Below are 11084 nucleotides of genomic sequence, written 5' to 3'. Positions count from 1 at the left end.
TTATACCATGGTATCTAATCCCACTCCAGGTTCTTTCTACAGCAGAGCAACTGTAGATACGTAAAAGTACCTAGCGTTAACACTCCATATGTATCGATTCACAGAATTAACTTAAGACAAAATCCTAAACGTATTACTTATGGTATTCACAGAATGCACTTACTACTTTTGGTATTCACAGAATGGATTTACGACTACAAATTTTACGTTCGCACTCGGGCCAGAGCTTCCGGCCCAGGGGCGGAGCTTCGAGCCAGTGGCTGAAATCTCCATCTCTGGGCCGGAAGCTCCGCCTCCGGGCCGGAAGCTCCACCGAGTGCAGACGTAAAGTTAGTAGTTGTAAATCCATTCTGTGACTACCAAAAGTAGTAAGTGCATTCTGTGAATATCTAAAGTAGTAAGTGCATTCATTGAATACCAAAAGTAGTAAGTTTAGGATTTTGTCTGAAGTTAGTTCTGTGAATCGGGCCAGACATTCCTAAACCAGGAGGAAGAGGCCCACGCATGGAAATGGAGACACGAGAGACAGGGACCTATAAAAATTTGATTTGATATTTCCAGTGAGTAGACCTGCTAATAAGTCACCTTGTATCACAGTCACTTGGCAGATGGTGGGAGTGACGGGCGGGTCTGCAGTCTCTATTCACCAGAATGTGAGGTCAACCTTTTGTTTCTTGAGGGCAACCTTTTGTATCTTTTCCGGATCACTATCTGTGTCACTGTCGGTAACCAAGTGAGGAAAGTTCACAGAAGGGACTACCCTGCTTAGAGGAGTGTCACTCTGCACAAAGGCCCAGTGTAGGAAGCTGGCTCTGTATATACTATACCAAAGTAGGGTATAGTGTGTACAGAGTCCAGGGAGTCCCCAGAGGTATACAAGAGGCTAAATTAGTTAAGTACTAAGAGCTCTCTTTGTGGTAGTGTGGGCGAGCAGTTAGGCTTATCCAGAGGGTGTGTTAAGCATTAATTGTATTCACTCAATCAAGGCCGATGGCACACACTCAGAGACAGAATCCAGACCAATTAGGTAAGTATAAAAAAAGTATACTTATGTTTTATTTTAGAACCAATATCAGACTACAGGAGGTAGCCCATATACCATAAAGAGACTGGGGCAAACATCTGTAACATACAACAATGTCTCAAAAGGGTGTCAGTAGGAGGTCAATTACAATTAGCACAATTTTTTTAAAACATTTTTTTATTTTAAACAAAAAGTTTATTTAAACAACACGACAATGGACTTGAAAGGGGAAAGCCAAATAGAATATTGATTTCTAGTAATTCAACCCGACTCAGACAGATTTGGTCTACATGTAACAGCTACGTACAAAAAAAGTTATAAAATCATCCTTGTTTTAACAATGATAAAAAAAAAGAAAAAAGCTTAAAGAGTCTCAAATTGAACAGGGTATGTGGGCTTACTTTGCTTGGGATTCTTTACTATTTAAACAGTGAAAACAAAATAACTTACTGGAATGAACACACCACTGACAAGAGGAAAGGGAACTGTTCCCAGGAGCTTGATTTACGTGCCCATCTCTCTATAGATGACGCTGGTCAAAATTATACAATTAGCCATTTTGTTGGAGAAAAAAAAAATAAAGACAAGCATTATGTCTGTGCATCGACGTCAGGCAATTTATATACAACAGATAAATTGAAAGAATGGGAGAAACTATACTGCGGCCATGGGAAATTGCACGAAGATCGCTGCATCCTGCATGGGCCGCATGAGTTGTTGAGACAGCACAGTTCCAAGGTGTAAATGAGGTTGGTTCTTTAATCAGCACCCCCCCCGTCTGCTGCTGGAATACATCAATTGTATCTTCAGCCTCCATTTCCACCTGTGCAGGTGTGTCTGTCTCGTTAATGGGCTGCCCATCAAACCGGAACCTGATCTGCCTCATGGACAAACCCTGTTTTCCTTTTGATCTTAAACTGCACCACGGAGCCACCCTGGCCCGCCACTTTCAAGTTGATGTGGTCATTGTTTTCAGTCTTTGGCTTCTCGTCCGCCATGGCCCGGGAATTGCGGGGGATAGAGCCGGTACTGAAGCTGCTACACTGGGGGCTGAAGACGCACAAAGCTACAATTAGCACAATTAATTGCTGAGAAATAAATCAAGAAGGGGAGAAAACCAGGGAGACGAGATTCTTTGCAAAACAAATTGTATTAGTGCATTTACACATTTGACATATTCAGTTTCATATGATCAACCAAACGAAGAGTTGCACTGCGTTACATTGTATGACATGTAACCTGTTGGGTACCGGCGCAAGTGACACGTGAGGTAGTATGTACAGCGACTGAAGGGTGCAACGACGAACAAGTGAGATTTAAAATTATACAGAGTAAGGATAGCCAAGCAATAAATGATAATGAATACAAAAGTAATCAAATAGGGTATCCTTTAGGGGAGCGCAGAGAGTTCTGCTGTGATTCATCACGCCACACGCCTAGCTCTTTAACAAGTCTCCTTACTAACAGCCGTGGTTTCCTGCTCTTCCACAAACGCGACTCTGCGCACCACTGTAAACGCTTGGGACCTCCACTCCGTCCCTGACTACTTTACCTTGGTACGCCTAGAGTTTCCTACAGCCTTGCGCCCATCCACCCCGGACTTCTGATGGTGTTCCCCAAGACCACTGCCATATAAATTAGTGTAACCTGGTCCTGATGATGGCCTAAACACCCCAACTTTGAGTACTGGGGTAGTATGCCTAGATACCACACCTTAGGGTCTCTCAATACAAGGCAAGTACGACTTTTTACACATTGCAATTGAGTTCTCTTTTTCTTATACAACAACAGTTAAACACATGTTTAGGACCAAAATCTCTTAACAAGGGGTCCTATGGGAGAAAAATGGTTATCGGTTTTGCAGGTAAATAAATGTCTTACAAGTGGAAGTTTTTGGGGTTAGGACCAAGATTCATCAAGGTCAGGGTAGGCACTCAAATTGTACCACCAGCAGCACTAGGGCGGCCGGGTGCAGAGTGCAGGATGCCAATGTTAGCCAATGGGGCTACTCGGTTGGGGCTGCTCACTGGCAAGACACTCGGTCTCAGAAGCCAAATTCCTATGGTTAAAGTCAGGGTAAAGGGGGTCCCCAGTAAGCACCAAGTCCACACCACCAGCGGCACTAGGGCGGCCGGTTGCAGGGTGCTTTTTGAGGGGTCTGGAGCCCAATGCAATCCTATTTGGGTTGCCTGTTTTGGATTTTGGCTGCAGGCTCGGACCAGGAAGTCTTCTGGGATAACCCAACAGCAGGGGTTCAGAAACATGTCTTGTGGTGGCAGGCTGGTATTTACCAGTCAGGGAACCCACCAGAGGCTGGTTGTTTTCCAGGGGGGATCTCTAAAATGCCCTATGAGTGCATTGTATGATAAATCTCACACTGGCATCAGTGTGGGTTTATTATGCTGAGACGTTGCTACCAACTTCCCAGAATTCAGTAAAGCCATTATGGTGTTGTGGAGTTTGTAATGACAAACTACCAGACCATATACTCTTAATGGCATTACTGCACTTACAATGTCTAAGAATGGAGTTAGACACTGTAGGGGTACAGTGCTCCTGCAACTGTACCCTCACCAGTGGTATAGTGCACCCTGCTAGAGGGGCGTCTTACCTATACCATAGGCAGTGGGTTGTAGGCATGGCACACAGGGATCTGTGCCTTTTAAACTCTTCACTTTTCTCTGCACCAAAACACCCAGCCTGCAATAGCAGTGTGTGTGTGTTAAGGTACAGGACGTCTAAGGGTGGCACAATATGTGCTGCAGACCTTAGAGGCCTTCCCTGGTCACAGTGCCCTAGGTACCCAAGGTCCTTTTAAAAGGGACTTACATGTGGTCTGAGAGGTGTCAATTGTCAGTACAAATGTAAAATGTACAGTTTTGGGAAAGAACACAGGCCCTGGGAACCTGATTGGCAGGGACCCAGGGCACATCAAGTCAAAGTACATTAGAAATCTGACAAACAGTGTTACTGCAACAGAAACCCACTTTCCTACACCCAGTCTGCAGAAAACCATGGGGAGGCATTTCAGAAAGAAAAAAAGGAAAGCACCAGGACCAGTTCAGTGTATCTATACGTTTGCAAGTGCACATACTGCAGCCCTGCCAAGTGCCACGCATCAGGCGTTAGACTAACGTATTTCAGTGCAATGGTCCGGCCCAGCTGCAGAGAGTCCGAACTTGCGGGCAGCAGGTTTGTTTCCCATGGCTCGCTGCAAGAAGTGCCTGGATTGATGTTTGTACTGACATACTGGTTCATCCTTAATAAAAAAAACTTTTAGCGTGCGATCATGCTCATTTAAGCTGCCACTACGCTTGTGCTTAACCTTACAGTTTTCAGCACGTTTGTCAGAGTCCAGAGTTGCACTAACTTGTTTTTGCATATGTGAACCGCCGCCCACTGCAGGTCACCAAGCTTTACTTTCATGATTACAGTGTAGACCCGAGTGTCTACCGTCACTACAGCAGAACCTGCGCTGGATGTACTAGCTCCGTGACAGGCTGGCTCCCTGCGCTGTGCCACTCTATTTCTTGTACCACTGCTGTGTGACAGCCACACTGGACATTTATCTCACGAGTGCGAGAATCAGATGGGCACGAGGCGTTTCTGGGGATTCCTAATACACATGCTTATTGCAGCTGTGACTCTATTCTGCCACAACTTTACTCGGAACAACACTTAAACTTACTGCTAAGAGAACTAATATATTTTGGCCTTTTTTCTTCATTGATATGCTGCTAAATTAAATTAATCTTCTACGTTTTTTTAAATTAGAGTGTGTTTCCAAGTGGCTGTAAGATGAAGTGTCATCATACAGCATCATGGTTATTTCGTATCTCTGTGCTTGCAGTGCTTAGGGCGAGAAGGCTGAAAGTGAAACCAGCAGATGGTTGGCCTCTGTAAAAACGATGCCATCTTTAATAACAGAATTGATCATTTTCATGATATGGGCCAGGTGATTAATAGAGGCCTGAGTCATCCAGGCCTATCCGACTCGGTTAAGTCACTAGGCACTAGGCATTAGAGCTTGCCATGTAATGCAACCTTTATCTCTCACTGTTTTCGCCTAATTTTTTGCCAAATTTTTATGCTTTTACTTCTATATTTGTTGCTTCCTGAGATCATGCTACGTAGTGCACCTTTTCCTCCTGTGTATAGGTCATGCGCTCTGATACTCATGGATGAAGCTAGCGCTATATAAAACTTTTCAAATAAAAAATATCTGAGCCCAGATTTTCAGGTGCGAAATTAATCCCATTGGAATTATATTTTCTAAGAAAAAAATCTGTAAGTTAGGTTGTCGACGATGGCTCTTTTCTATCATCAAGCAAAGGCTATTTATTATGCTTTTGACTTTTCCATGCTTCAAGTGGGAGTGCCAATGAATGTTGAAACTGAAAGTTGCTCTAGGGGGCTCTGCATTTCGGGTCAATTAGTAGACATATCTTCCTTGTTAGTAACAGGGTTCTCACGAGAGCCCTTGTGGTCTGAAACAGCATTGAGAACATAAACGTTCTTGTCCCTGGTCCTTGTTAATCATCCCAGAGTTAGCTGGTGGGCTCACTGGTGCGGCTGGGCAGGTAGCAGCCACTGTCTTTTTGTCACACACCTGTGTCACTCACAGTCGCTGAAACGTCACTCATAAATTACACTGAAATTATAAAAGTGTTACACACAGCAATCTGGAACCTTGGCAGCTATACACTTCGAAATACTAATTCACGTTTTTGAAAATAAGTTCATGTTTATAAGCGCACATTCTTTTTAAAGTATAAACAAAAGTATGGTTGTGTATATATTGCAAAGTTGCAGCCCAGCACTGTGCCTCCTCTTGGGACAAGGAGCCGCCAGCTACGTTACTTTGACTTTCTTCTCATTCTTTCTCGCTAGCATGCAGAGCCGTACATCCTGCTCTTCATCAGAAGAGAGGTGCTGTTCGCGATGACTGCCCTCGGGTCTTTGTCCTCGCATGGCGGACAGGTCGAGCCTCTCAGCCACAAGCAGCACACCTCCTCTGATCCGCGAGCAATACCTCGACACACCAACTAGCACGTCAACATTCTGCCTGCAAACATGATGCAATGCACTGCGAGATTGCTGTTATTTGTGGATTGCTGTAATATAATGGCGCAGCCGCCTAAACCTTTCAAATCCCCTAAAATGCACGCACCTTTTAAGGTTCCGACTGCAGATTGCGGGGCCGGTTTGATGCGAAAAGACAAGGCCAGCTCCTCCCCATCAACAAACAAACTGGAGCCGGGTTTCCTGGAAACAGCAGCCGCTGAAGAGCCTTGAGGGGGGTAAAGGAGTTTTAAGAGCCTCGCGAGCCGCGCCCCCCTCCCCGCCACGCGCTCGCCTCAGGTTACGACTCGGAGTGCACAGAGCTGTTTACAACCCTTGCTGGGGTGGGGAGTGGGGCTGCGGTCTGCCCCCAGCTTTAGGATCGGAGCTACAATGCGTGCAGCGGCTCCAGGGGTGGGGCGGCCCCTTCCGGGCAATTAGTGACTTTACAGGGGGTTGTTTGGGGGCGAAGGGGTGTTGGCTGGTAGTTGATTTCCTTGCATGGGACTCTTCTCACGGTAGTACCTGGTCTGCAATTAAAACGTTAAAAAAAATGGTACAGGTAGAGCACTCCCACTTTATTTAAATTAAATTTACTTGACGAGACGCTGTAGCAAAATAATCAAAAGCATAAATGCAAGCGGCAAACGTCGCATAAGTAGTCACTGTTCTCAAAAGCATTGTTTCTATAGAGATAGATTTCCTAAGTGTAGGTTGGCAGGTTTTTATTCCACAGTGAGCTCCTGGGTCAGGGAATTTATGAATTTTGGGGGCCCTGGGCCAAACATCATTTGGGAACCGCTGTTTGGAATAGCTTTGAATCCAATGTCACCTCTTTCATGCCCTCTTTGGCCAAGTGACTGACAGTGCACAGACACACATCTCCAGATTTGAAATGTTTTTACACCTGTTTTCAGTATTGTAACACAGCAGCAGCTCATTAATATTACTGAAAACAGATTCTGAGTCACTCACATGAGGTCCTGTTTTGATCCAAAAGTTTTTTAATGACTTGCATACAACGTAAACACATTTGTTATCTGTTTAAGAATTATTCAAGGTCATTAGGGCAAGACTCAATGTAGAACAGAGCTAGCTCTATCGGGGGAGGGGCCCTGGACCACAACCCACTTTTCCCATGCCTTAACTCAGGGGTCTCCAAACCAGTCCTGGAGGGCCGGATCCATGCCAGATTTTTAAAATTACTCCATGTATCTCAATGGGGATATCCAAAAAATCTGGCATGGATCCGGCCCTCCAGGACTGGTTTGGAGACCCCTGCCTTAACTCCTTCGACGCTACTGACGGAAACATTCCGTCACGCCCCTCGGGTGGGCTGTGCTCATGACGGAACAGTTCCGTCACGGCCCGGCCGCCGCTCCCTGCGCGGCGCTGATTTTGCGCCTGCGCAGCGGGTTTCATTAAGCGGGCGGGGCCGTGACGGAACCGTTCCGTCACAAGCACAGCTCACCCGCGAGCCGTGACGGAACGGTTCTGTCACCAGCGCAGGTGAGCCGCGCGCCCGCCCGCGACCGTTAGCGCTGCAGCGGAATAGCCGCCGCAGCGAGAGGGTTAAAAAGTCTCTGGGGGTGGGGGAAGGGGAGCCCCTGGGACACTCTACTGCACAAACACCATACACTTGGGTGGTGTCCCTTCGTGCTCTCGGAACAGGTCCCATTTGGCCTCAAGGACCTGGTTGTACCTTGGAGGCCTGGAAGAGACAGAGAAGACATGCTGCTTCAATCAAGCTGAAACCCAGCTCTTTTTAGTTCTTCTGTAGAATGAATGATAAATCAAATAGTAAATAAACAGACCAACATTAAGTAACACACAACGATGGGAGAAGAAGGGGCTTTCAGGAATAGACATGCCTTATGGTGGGGGACACAATCCAAAGGGTGGTCCCAGATACTGCACAGTAGGAATGAAGCGCGAGTGAATCGCTTACTTAAATCATTTACTACAAAGAACCCGCCTCTTCTTTCTGTGAGCTATATTCTAATATCTCGATCATTTACAAGAGACGATGACTGTAAACAATGACTTTTTGAAAAGTCTGCCTAGTTCATATGCAGCATGCAAGAAAGCATTACTACATTGTGTTGTCCGCACCATCTGGGGTGTATTTAAAATTTAAATAGGCCAGCAGCTAGAGGGGCCCTTGCTGTGTGGAGGCCAAGTTCAAGTTCAGAAATTTGTATAGCGCACTACTCACCCAGAGGGTCTCAAGGCGCTTGGGGGAGGGTGTGCATTATTTATCGAATAGCCAGGTTTTAAGTTCCTTTCTGAAGGAAATGTGATTCTGTGTAAGGAGGAGGTGAGTGGGTAGAGAATTCCAGGTTTTGGCCGCCAAGTAGGAGAAGGATCTTCCTCCCATGGTGGATCTGTGGATGCGCGGAACTGCGGCGAGGGCTTGATTGGAGGATCTTAGTTGGCGGGTGGGTGAGTAGAAGGACAGTCGTGTGTTGAGGCATTCGGGTCCTAGTTTGTAGAGGGCCTTGTGTGCATGGGTGAGGAGACGGAACGTTATTCTCTTGTTGATGGGGAGCCAGTGGAGGTCTTTCAGGTGACCGGTAATGTGAGCTTGGCGAGGGATGTCCAATATGAGTCTGGCTGAAGCGTTTTGGATGCGTTGGAGTTTTTTCTGTAATTTGGCTGTAATTTCGGCGTAGAGGGTGTTTCCATAGTCCAATCGGCTAGTGACCAGTGCGTGGGTGACAGTTTTTCTTGTTTCGGTGGGGATCCAACGGAAGATTTTTTTGAGCATACGAAGTACGTTGAAGCAAGAAGATGAGACGGCGTTGACTTGTCTGGTCATCGAGAGGGAGGAGTCTAGAATGAAGCCTAGGTTGCGTGCGTGGTCTGTGGGTATGGGCGCTGAGCCCAGGGCCGATGGCCACCATGAGTCGTCCCAGGCAGAGGGGGATGATCCTAGGATGAAGACTTCCGTTTTGTCTGAGTTAAGTTTTAGGCGGCTGTTTTTCATCCAATCGGCTATTTCTTTCATGCCTTCGTGAAGATTGGTTTTGGCGGTGTTAGGGTCTTTGGTGAGGGAAAGGATCAGCTGGGTGTCGTCAGCGTAAGAGATGATGTTAAGGTTGTGTTGTCGCGCGATGGATGCGAGGGGACTCATGTAAACGTTGAAGAGGGTGGGGCTGAGTGATGATCCTTGTGGTACTCCACAGATGACTTCGGTGGCCTCTGATTTGAATGGGGGGAGTTGGACTCTCTGGGTTCTTCCGGCGAGGAACGAGATGATCCAGTCCAAGGCTTTTCCTTGTATGCCGATGTTGCAGAGGCGTTGTATGAGGGTGCTATGACAGACTGTGTCGAAAGCGGCGGAAAGGTCGAGTAGGATGAGGGCAACTGTTTCTCTGTTGTCCAGTAGTGTTCGGATGTCGTCTGTCACTGCAATGAGGGCAGTTTCGGTGCTGTGTTTGGCTCGAAAGCCGGACTGTGAGGTGTCGAGGGAGTTGTTGGATTCAAGGAAGGCGGCAAGCTGGCTATTGACGGCTTTCTCGATGACTTTGGCAGGGAATGGGAGGAGGGAGATGGGGCGGTGGTTCTTAAGTTCTGAGGGGTCTGCTGTGGGTTTCTTCAGGAGGGCGCTGAGTTCGGCGTGTTTCCAGCTTTCTGGGAAGGTAGCGGAGTTGAAGGAGCAGTTGATGACATCACGGAGATGGGGTGCGATGATGGAGTCTGCTTTGTTGAAGATGTGGTGGGGACAGGGTTCGGTTGGCGAACCTGAATGGATGGAGTTCATTAGGCGGATGGTGTCTTCAGTGGTGATTGGGTTCCAGGCGCTAAGGTTGTTAGAGGGCGGTTTAGGTTCGGAGGTGGGAGGAGTGGACTGTTCTTTGGAAATGTTCTCAAAGCTGTTATGTATGTCGGCAATTTTGTTGTAGAAGAAAGAAGATAACGGATCGCAGAGGTCTTAGGAGGGAGTAATGTCGTTTGAGGCTGCGGTGGGGTTGGTGAATTCTTTGACGATGTTGAATAGTTCCTTGCTGTTATGGGCGTTGTTGTCGAGTCGGTCCTTGAATGCTGATTTCTTGGTGGCTCGGATCAATTGGTGGTGTTTGCGGGTGGCTGTCTTGAAGGTGGTCAAGTTGTCCGTGGTTGGGTTTTTTCTCCATGTTTTCTCGAGAGTACGGCATAGTTTCTTGGATTTCTTAAGGTCATCGTTGAACCAGGGGGCCTTTTTGCTGCCCTGTTTGGTTTGGTGGTTTTTCAAGGGTGCTAATTCGTTAACGCTGTGAGTGATCCATTGTTTGAGTTTGGTGGCGGCTTGGTTTGGGTCCGATGAGAGGGTGGGAGGGTTTTGGTTGAGCGATGTGAGGAGTTGGTCGGTGGTGATTTTGTTCCAGTTTCTTCGCGGAATAGGTTGTGGGGGGTTGCAGGTCGAGGTAGTTCTGTAGCTGAAGTGAACACAGCTGTGGTCCGTCCAATGGAGAGCTGTGGTGTGATCGAAGATGTGCTTGCTGGAGGTGAAGATTGGATATAGCGTATGTCCGGCTACATGTGTGGGGGTGTCAACAAGTTGTTTGAGTCCGAGATTGGCTAGGTTGTCCAGAAGGGTGGTGGCGTTGCTGTCGTTTCTCTTTTCCAGGTGGAAGTTGAGGTCTCCCAGTAGAATGTAGTTCTCGGAGGTGAGGGCATGTGGGCTGATGAAGTCAGTGATGTCTTCGCTGAATTGTTTGCGTGTCTGAGTGTGGTCCTGGGGTCGGTGTGGATCTGGAAGTGGAGGTGTTCGGCGGTTGCAAGGTTATCGTCGAAGCTGGTCGTGATTCTGATGGTGTTCTTATGGACGATGGCGATGCCTCCTCCTGTTTGGTTGGTGCGATCTTTTCGGATGATCTTGTAGGTGTCTGGGATGGCTATGGCGATGTCGGGCGTTGATGATGCGTTCATCCAGGTTTCTGTAAGGAAGGCGAGGTCCGGTGAAGCAGTGTCGAGTAGATCCCAGAGTTCAGTGGCGTGTCTGTGGACTGAGCGGGTG

General features: G+C 47.3%; 1 pseudogene across 1 annotated transcript; it reads right to left on the bottom strand.

Annotated features, from left to right (window-relative positions):
- Window positions 1–1239: 1239 nt before the first annotated feature.
- On the bottom strand, window positions 1240–6297 carry LOC147666311 (small ubiquitin-related modifier 2 pseudogene; annotated as a pseudogene). The gene is made up of 2 exons (XR_015304843.1): window positions 6195–6297; window positions 1240–2074 (listed from the first exon to the last, which is right to left on the bottom strand). The product of XR_015304843.1 is annotated as a small ubiquitin-related modifier 2 pseudogene (transcript).
- Window positions 6298–11084: the final 4787 nt, after the last annotated feature.

This window comes from Lissotriton vulgaris, unplaced genomic scaffold (assembly GCF_964263255.1).
Source record: "Lissotriton vulgaris unplaced genomic scaffold, aLisVul1.2 SCAFFOLD_1141, whole genome shotgun sequence".
In the NCBI taxonomy this organism is placed as follows: Eukaryota; Metazoa; Chordata; class Amphibia; order Caudata; family Salamandridae; genus Lissotriton; species Lissotriton vulgaris.
Note: the sequence above shows the minus strand (reverse complement) of the source record. Positions and strands in the feature narration are given on the sequence as shown.